This window comes from Paroedura picta, chromosome 7, assembly GCF_049243985.1.
Source record: "Paroedura picta isolate Pp20150507F chromosome 7, Ppicta_v3.0, whole genome shotgun sequence".
Lineage (NCBI taxonomy): Eukaryota > Metazoa > Chordata > Lepidosauria > Squamata > Gekkonidae > Paroedura > Paroedura picta.
In genome coordinates this window covers 108,891,186-108,901,361 of record NC_135375.1, presented here as the reverse complement: position 1 = coordinate 108,901,361, position 10,176 = coordinate 108,891,186, and positions in this window count along the sequence as shown.

Here is a 10,176-nt window from a genome sequence, read left to right as displayed (position 1 = left end):
TCTACATCCCATGGCCTTTCCCAACCATTTAAATTTTTCTCTTACAGGTCTAACACTTCCGAAAAACCAATACAACGCCCACCCGGAACAATATATAAAGCTAAACGAACCGTTCACTGGGCACTTATCCGTACGAAAATCCCTATTGATTTACCTTTTTTTACAAGGAAGTAAAATGTGAAAAAAATATTTCTACATCCCATGGCCTTTCCCAACCATTTAAATTTTTCTCTTACAGGTCTAACACTTCCGAAAAACCAATACAACGCCCAACCGGAACAATATATAAAGCTAAACGAACCGTTCACTGGGCACTTATCCGTACGAAAATCCCTATTGATTTACTTGTTTTTACAAGGAAATAAAATGTGAAAAAAATATATCTACATCCCATGGCCTTTCCCAACCATTTAAATTTTTCTCTTACAGGTCTAACACTTCCGAAGAACCAATACAACGCCCAACCGGAACAATATATAAAGCTAAACGAACAGTTCACTGGGCACTTATCCGTACGAAAATCCCTATTGATTTACCTGTTTTTACAAGGAAAAAAATGTGAAAAAAATATTTCTACATCCCATGGCCTTTCCCAACCATTTAAATTTTTCTCTTACAGGTCTAACACTTCCGAAAAACCAATACAACGCCCACCCGGAACAATATATAAAGCTAAACGAACCGTTCACTGGGTACTTATCCGTACGAAAATCCCTGTTGATTTACCTTTTTTTACAAGGAAGTAAAATGTGAAAAAAATATTTCTACATCCCATGGCCTTTCCCAACCATTTAAATTTTTCTCTTAGAGGTCTAACACTTCCGAAAAACCAATACAACGCCCAACCGGAACAATATATAAAGCTAAACGAACCGTTCACTGGGCACTTATCCGTACGAAAATCCCTATTGATTTACTTGTTTTTACAAGGAAATAAAATGTGAAAAAAATATTTCTACATCCCATGGCCTTTCCCAACCATTTAAATTTTTCTCTTAGAGGTCTAACACTTCCCAAACACCAATACAACGCCCACCCGGAACAATATATAAAGCTAAACGAACCGTTAACTGGGTACTTATCCCTACGAAAATCCCTATTGTTTTACCTTTTTTACAAGGAAGTAAAATGTGAAAAAAAATATTTCTACATCCCATGGCCTTTCCCAACCATTTAAATTTTTCTCTTACATGTCTAACACTTCCGAAAAACCAATACAACGCCCACCCGGAACAATATATAAAGCTAAACGAACCGTTCACTGGGTACTTATCCGTACGAAAATCCCTATTGATTTACCTTTTTTTACAAGGAAGTAAAATGTGAAAAAAATATTTCTACATCCCATGGCCTTTCCCAACCATTTAAATTTTTCTCTTACAGGTCTAACACTTCCGAAAAACCAATACAACGCCCACCCGGAACAATATATAAAGCTAAACGAACCGTTAACTGGGTACTTATCCCTACGAAAATCCCTATTGTTTTACCTTTTTTTACAAGGAAGTAAAATGTGAAAAAAATATTTCTACATCCCATGGCCTTTCCCAACCATTTAAATTTTTCTCTTACAGGTCTAACACTTCCGAAAAACCAATACAACGCCCACCCGGAACAATATATAAAGCTAAACGAACCGTTCACTGGGTACTTATCCGTACGAAAATCACTGTTGATTTACCTTTTTTTACAAGGAAGTAAAATGTGAAAAAAATATTTCTACATCCCATGGCCTTTCCCAACCATTTAAATTTTTCTCTTAGAGGTCTAACACTTCCGAAAAACCAATACAACGCCCAACCGGAACAATATATAAAGCTAAACGAACCGTTCACTGGGCACTTATCCGTACGAAAATCCCTATTGATTTACTTGTTTTTACAAGGAAATAAAATGTGAAAAAAATATTTCTACATCCCATGGCCTTTCCCAACCATTTAAATTTTTCTCTTACAGGTCTAACACTTCCGAAAAACCAATACAACGCCCACCCGGAACAATATATAAAGCTAAACGAACCGTTAACTGGGTACTTATCCCTACCAAAATCCGTATTGTTTTACCTTTTTTACAAGGAAGTAAAATGTGAAAAAAAATATTTCTACATCCCATGGCCTTTCCCAACCATTTAAATTTTTCTCTTACATGTCTAACACTTCCGAAAAACCAATACAACGCCCACCCGGAACAATATATAAAGCTAAACGAACCGTTCACTGGGTACTTATCCGTACGAAAATCCCTATTGATTTACCTTTTTTTACAAGGAAGTAAAATGTGAAAAAAATATTTCTACATCCCATGGCCTTTCCCAACCATTTAAATTTTTCTCTTACAGGTCTAACACTTCCGAAAAACCAATACAACGCCCAACCGGAACAATATATAAAGCTAAACGAACCGTTCACTGGGCACTTATCCGTACGAAAATCCCTGTTGATTTACCTTTTTTTACAAGGAAGTAAAATGTGAAAAAAATATTTCTACATCCCATGGCCTTTCCCAACCATTTAAATTTTTCTCTTACAGGTCTAACACTTCCGAAAAACCAATACAACGCCCACCCGGAACAATATATAAAGCTAAACGAACCGTTAACTGGGTACTTATCCCTACGAAAATCCCTATTGTTTTACCTTTTTTACAAGGAAGTAAAATGTGAAAAAAAATATTTCTACATCCCATGGCCTTTCCCAACCATTTAAATTTTTCTCTTACATGTCTAACACTTCCGAAAAACCAATACAACGCCCACCCGGAACAATATATAAAGCTAAACGAACCGTTCACTGGGTACTTATCCGTACGAAAATCCCTATTGATTTACCTTTTTTTACAAGGAAGTAAAATGTGAAAAAAATATTTCTACATCCCATGGCCTTTCCCAACCATTTAAATTTTTCTCTTACAGGTCTAACACTTCCGAAAAACCAATACAACGCCCAACCGGAACAATATATAAAGCTAAACGAACCGTTCACTGGGCACTTATGCGTACAAAATTCGCTATTGATTTACCTGTTTTTACAAGGAAATAACATGTGAAAAAAATATTTCTACATCCCATGGCCTTTCCCAACCACTTAAATTTTTCTCTTACAGGTCTAACACTTCCGAAAAACCAATACAACGCCCAACCGGAACAATATATAAAGCTAAACGAACCGTTCACTGGGCACTTATCCGTACGAAAATCCCTATAGATTTATCTGTTTTTACAAGGAAATAAAATGTGAAAAAAATATTTCTACATCCCATGGCCTTTCCCAACCATTTAAATTTTTCTCTTACAGGTCTAACACTTCCGAAAAACCAATACAACGGCCACCCAGAACAATATATAAAGCTAAACGAACCGTTCACTGGGTACTTATGCTTACAAAAATCGCTATTGATTTACCTGTTTTTACAAGGAAATAAAATGTGAAAAAAATATTTCTACATCCCATGGCCTTTCCCAACCATTTAAATTTTTCTCTTAGAGGTCTAACACTTCCGAAAAACCAATACAACGCCCAACCGGAACAATATATAAAGCTAAACGAACCGTTCACTGGGCACTTATCCGTACGAAAATCCCTATTGATTTACTTGTTTTTACAAGGAAATAAAATGTGAAAAAAATATTTCTACATCCCATGGCCTTTCCCAACCATTTAAATTTTTCTCTTACAGGTCTAACACTTCCGAAAAACCAATACAACGCCCACCCGGAACAATATATAAAGCTAAACGAACCGTTAACTGGGTACTTATCCCTACGAAAATCCCTATTGTTTTACCTTTTTTACAAGGAAGTAAAATGTGAAAAAAAATATTTCTACATCCCATGGCCTTTCCAAACCATATAAATTTTTCTCTTACAGGTCTAACACTTCCGAAAAACCAATACAACGCCCACCCGGAACAATATATAAAGCTAAACGAACCGTTCACTGGGTACTTATCCGTACGAAAATCCCTATTGATTTACCTTTTTTTACAAGGAAGTAAAATGTGAAAAAAATATTTCTACATCCCATGGCCTTTCCCAACCATTTAAATTTTTCTCTTACAGGTCTAACACTTCCGAAAAACCGATACAACGCCCAACCGGAACAATATATAAAGCTAAACGAAACGTTCACTGGGCACTTATCCGTACGAAAATCCCTATTGATTTACTTGTTTTTACAAGGAAATAAAATGTGAAAAAAATATATCTACATCCCATGGCCTTTCCCAACCATTTAAATTTTTCTCTTACAGGTCTAACACTTCCGAAGAACCAATACAACGCCCAACCGGAACAATATATAAAGCTAAACGAACAGTTCACTGGGCACTTATCCGTACGAAAATCCCTATTGATTTACCTGTTTTTACAAGGAAATAAAATGTGAAAAAAATATTTCTACATCCCATGGCCTTTCCCAACCATTTAAATTTTTCTCTTACAGGTCTAACACTTCCGAAAAACCAATACAACGCCCAACCGGAACAATATATAAAGCTAAACGAACTGTTCACTGGGTACTTATCCGTACGAAAATCGCTATTGATTTACCTGTTTTTACAAGGAAATAAAATGTGAAAAAAATATTTCTACATCCCATGGCCTATCCCAACCATTTAAATTTTTCTCTTACAGGTCTAACACTTCCGAAAAACCAATACAACTCCCACCCGGAACAATATATAAAGCTAAACGAACCGTTCACTGGGTACTTATCCGTACGAAAATCCCTATTGATTTACCTGTTTTTACAAGGAAGTAAAATGTGAAAAAAATATTTCTACATCCCATGGCCTTTCCCAACCATTTAAATTTTTCTCTTACAGGTCTAACACTTCCGAAAAACCAATACAACGCCCACCCGGAACAATATATAAAGCTAAACGAACAGTTCACTGGGTACTTATCCGTACGAAAATCCCTATTGATTTACCTGTTTTTACAAGGAAGTAAAATGTGAAAAAAATATTTCTACATCCCATCGCCTTTCCCAACCATTTAAATTTTTCTCTTACAGGTCTAACACTTCCGAAAAACCAATACAACGGCCACCCGGAACAATATATAAAGCTAAACGAACCGTTAACTGGGTACTTATCCCTACGAAAATCCCTATTGTTTTACCTTTTTTTACAAGGAAGTAAAATGTGAAAAAAATATTTCAACATCCCATGGCCTTTCCCAACCATTTAAATTTTTCTCTTACAGGTCTAACACTTCCGAAAAACCAATACAACGCCCACCCGGAACAATATATAAAGCTAAACGAACCGTTCACTGGGTACTTATCCGTACGAAAATCCCTGTTGATTTACCTTTTTTTACAAGGAAGTAAAATGTGAAAAAAATATTTCTACATCCCATGGCCTTTCCCAACCATTTAAATTTTTCTCTTACAGGTCTAACACTTCCGAAAAACCAATACAACGCCCAACCGGAACAATATATAAAGCTAAACGAACCGTTCACTGGGCACTTATCCGTACGAAAATCCCTATAGATTTACCTGTTTTTACAAGGAAATAAAATGTGAAAAAAATATTTCTACATCCCATGGCCTTTCCCAACCATTTAAATTTTTCTCTTACAGGTCTAACACTTCCGAAAAACCAATACAACGGCCACCCAGAACAATATATAAAGCTAAACGAACCGTTCACTGGGTACTTATGCGTACAAAAATCGCTATTGATTTACCTGTTTTTCCAAGGAAATAAAATGTGAAAAAAAAATTTCTACATCCCATGGCCTTTCCCAACCATTTAAATTTTTCTCTTAGAGGTCTAACACTTCCGAAAAACCAATACAACGCCCAACCGGAACAATATATAAAGCTAAACGAACCGTTCACTGGGCACTTATCCGTACAAAAATCCCTATTGATTTACTTGTTTTTACAAGGAAATAAAATGTGAAAAAAATATTTCTACATCCCATGGCCTTTCCCAACCATTTAAATTTTTCTCTTACAGGTCTAACACTTCCGAAGAACCAATACAACGCCCAACCGGAACAATATATAAAGCTAAACGAACAGTTCACTGGGCACTTATCCGTACGAAAATCCCTATTGATTTACCTGTTTTTACAAGGAAATAAAATGTGAAAAAAATATTTCTACATCCCATGGCCTTTCCCAACCATTAAAATTTTTCTCTTACAGGTCTAACACTTCCGAAAAACCAATACAACTCCCACCCGGAACAATATATAAAGCTAAACGAACCGTTCACTGGGTACTTATCCGTACGAAAATCCCTATTGATTTACCTGTTTTTACAAGGAAATAAAATGTGAAAAAAAAATTTCTACATCCCATGGCCTTTCCCAACCATTTAAATTTTTCTCTTAGAGGTCTAACACTTCCGAAAAACCAATACAACGCCCAACCGGAACAATATATAAAGCTAAACGAACCGTTCACTGGGCACTTATCCGTACGAAAATCCCTATTGATTTACTTGTTTTTACAAGGAAATAAAATGTGAAAAAAATATTTCTACATCCCATGGCCTTTCCCAACCATTTAAATTTTTCTCTTACAGGTCTAACACTTCCGAAGAACCAATACAACGCCCAACCGGAACAATATATAAAGCTAAACGAACAGTTCACTGGGCACTTATCCGTACGAAAATCCCTATTGATTTACCTGTTTTTACAAGGAAGTAAAATGTGAAAAAAATATTTCTACATCCCATGGCCTTTCCCAACCATTTAAATTTTTCTCTTACAGGTCTAACACTTCCGAAAAACCAATACAACGCCCACCCGGAACAATATATAAAGCTAAACGAACAGTTCACTGGGTACTTATCCGTACGAAAATCCCTATTGATTTACCTGTTTTTACAAGGAAGTAAAATGTGAAAAAAATATTTCTACATCCCATGGCCTTTCCCAACCATTTAAATTTTTCTCTTACAGGTCTAACACTTCCGAAAAACCAATACAACGCCCACCCGGAACAATATATAAAGCTAAACGAACCGTTAACTGGGTACTTATCCCTACGAAAATCCCTATTGTTTTACCTTTTTTTACAAGGAAGTAAAATGTGAAAAAAATATTTCAACATCCCATGGCCTTTCCCAACCATTTAAATTTTTCTCTTACAGGTCTAACACTTCCGAAAAACCAATACAACGCCCACCCGGAACAATATATAAAGCTAAACGAACCGTTCACTGGGTACTTATCCGTACGAAAATCCCTGTTGATTTACCTTTTTTTACAAGGAAGTAAAATGTGAAAAAAATATTTCTACATCCCATGGCCTTTCCCAACCATTTAAATTTTTCTCTTACAGGTCTAACACTTCCGAAAAACCAATACAACGCCCAACCGGAACAATATATAAAGCTAAACGAACCGTTCACTGGGCACTTATACGTACGAAAATCCCTATTGATTTACTTGTTTTTACAAGGAAATAAAATGTGAAAAAAATATTTCTACATCCCATGGCCTTTCCCAACCATTTAAATTTTTCTCTTACAGGTCTAACACTTCCGAAGAACCAATACAACGCCCAACCGGAACAATATATAAAGCTAAACGAACAGTTCACTGGGCACTTATCCGTACGAAAATCCCTATTGATTTACCTGTTTTTACAAGGAAATAAAATGTGAAAAAAATATTTCTACATCCCATGGCCTTTCCCAACCATTAAAATTTTTCTCTTACAGGTCTAACACTTCCGAAAAACCAATACAACTCCCACCCGGAACAATATATAAAGCTAAACGAACCGTTCACTGGGTACTTATCCGTACGAAAATCCCTATTGATTTACCTGTTTTTACAAGGAAATAAAATGTGAAAAAAAAATTTCTACATCCCATGGCCTTTCCCAACCATTTAAATTTTTCTCTTAGAGGTCTAACACTTCCGAAAAACCAATACAACGCCCAACCGGAACAATATATAAAGCTAAACGAACCGTTCACTGGGCACTTATCCGTACGAAAATCCCTATTGATTTACCTGTTTTTACAAGGAAATAAAATGTGAAAAAAATATTTCTACATCCCATGGCCTTTCCCAACCATTAAAATTTTTCTCTTACAGGTCTAACACTTCCGAAAAACCAATACAACTCCCACCCGGAACAATATATAAAGCTAAACGAACCGTTCACTGGGTACTTATCCGTACGAAAATCCCTATTGATTTACCTGTTTTTACAAGGAAGTAAAATGTGAAAAAAATATTTCTACATCCCATGGCCTTTCCCAACCATTTAAATTTTACTCTTACAGGTCTAACACTTCCGAAAAACCAATTCAACGCCCACCCGGAACAATATATAAAGCTAAACGAACCGTTCACTGGGTACTTATGCTTACAAAAATCGCTATTGATTTACCTGTTTTTACAAGGAAATAAAATGTGAAAAAAATATTTCTACATCCCATGGCCTTTCCCAACCATTTACATTTTTCTCTTAGAGGTCTAACACTTCCGAAAAACCAATACAACGCCCACCCGGAACAATATATAAAGCTAAACGAACCGTTAACTGGGTACTTATCCCTAAGAAAATCCCTATTGTTTTACCTTTTTTTACAAGGAAGTAAAATGTGAAAAAAATATTTCAACATCCCATGGCCTTTCCCAACCATTTAAATTTTTCTCTTACAGGTCTAACACTTCCGAAAAACCAATACAACGCCCACCCGGAACAATATATAAAGCTAAACGAACCGTTCACTGGGTACTTATCCGTACGAAAATCCCTGTTGATTTACCTTTTTTTACAAGGAAGTAAAATGTGAAAAAAATATTTCTACATCCCATGGCCTTTCCCAACCATTTAAATTTTTCTCTTACAGGTCTAACACTTCCGAAAAACCAATACAACGCCCAACCGGAACAATATATAAAGCTAAACGAACCGTTCACTGGGCACTTATACGTACGAAAATCCCTATTGATTTACTTGTTTTTACAAGGAAATAAAATGTGAAAAAAATATTTCTACATCCCATGGCCTTTCCCAACCATTTAAATTTTTCTCTTACAGGTCTAACACTTCCGAAGAACCAATACAACGCCCAACCGGAACAATATATAAAGCTAAACGAACAGTTCACTGGGCACTTATCCGTACGAAAATCCCTATTGATTTACCTGTTTTTACAAGGAAATAAAATGTGAAAAAAATATTTCTACATCCCATGGCCTTTCCCAACCATTAAAATTTTTCTCTTACAGGTCTAACACTTCCGAAAAACCAATACAACTCCCACCCGGAACAATATATAAAGCTAAACGAACCGTTCACTGGGTACTTATCCGTACGAAAATCCCTATTGATTTACCTGTTTTTACAAGGAAGTAAAATGTGAAAAAAATATTTCTACATCCCATGGCCTTTCCCAACCATTTAAATTTTTCTCTTACAGGTCTAACACTTCCGAAAAACCAATACAACGCCCACCCGGAACAATATATAAAGCTAAACGAACCGTTAACTGGGTACTTATCCCTACGAAAATCCCTATTGTTTTACCTTTTTTTACAAGGAAGTAAAATGTGAAAAAAATATTTCAACATCCCATGGCCTTTCCCAACCATTTAAATTTTTCTCTTACAGGTCTAACACTTCCGAAAAACCAATACAACGCCCACCCGGAACAATATATAAAGCTAAACGAACCGTTCACTGGGTACTTATCCGTACGAAAATCCCTGTTGATTTACCTTTTTTTACAAGGAAGTAAAATGTGAAAAAAATATTTCTACATCCCATGGCCTTTCCCAACCATTTAAATTTTTCTCTTACAGGTCTAACACTTCCGAAAAACCAATACAACGCCCAACCGGAACAATATATAAAGCTAAACGAACCGTTCACTGGGCACTTATACGTACGAAAATCCCTATTGATTTACTTGTTTTTACAAGGAAATAAAATGTGAAAAAAATATTTCTACATCCCATGGCCTTTCCCAACCATTTAAATTTTTCTCTTACAGGTCTAACACTTCCGAAGAACCAATACAACGCCCAACCGGAACAATATATAAAGCTAAACGAACAGTTCACTGGGCACTTATCCGTACGAAAATCCCTATTGATTTACCTGTTTTTACAAGGAAATAAAATGTGAAAAAAATATTTCTACATCCCATGGCCTTTCCCAACCATTAAAATTTTTCTCTTACAGGTCTAAC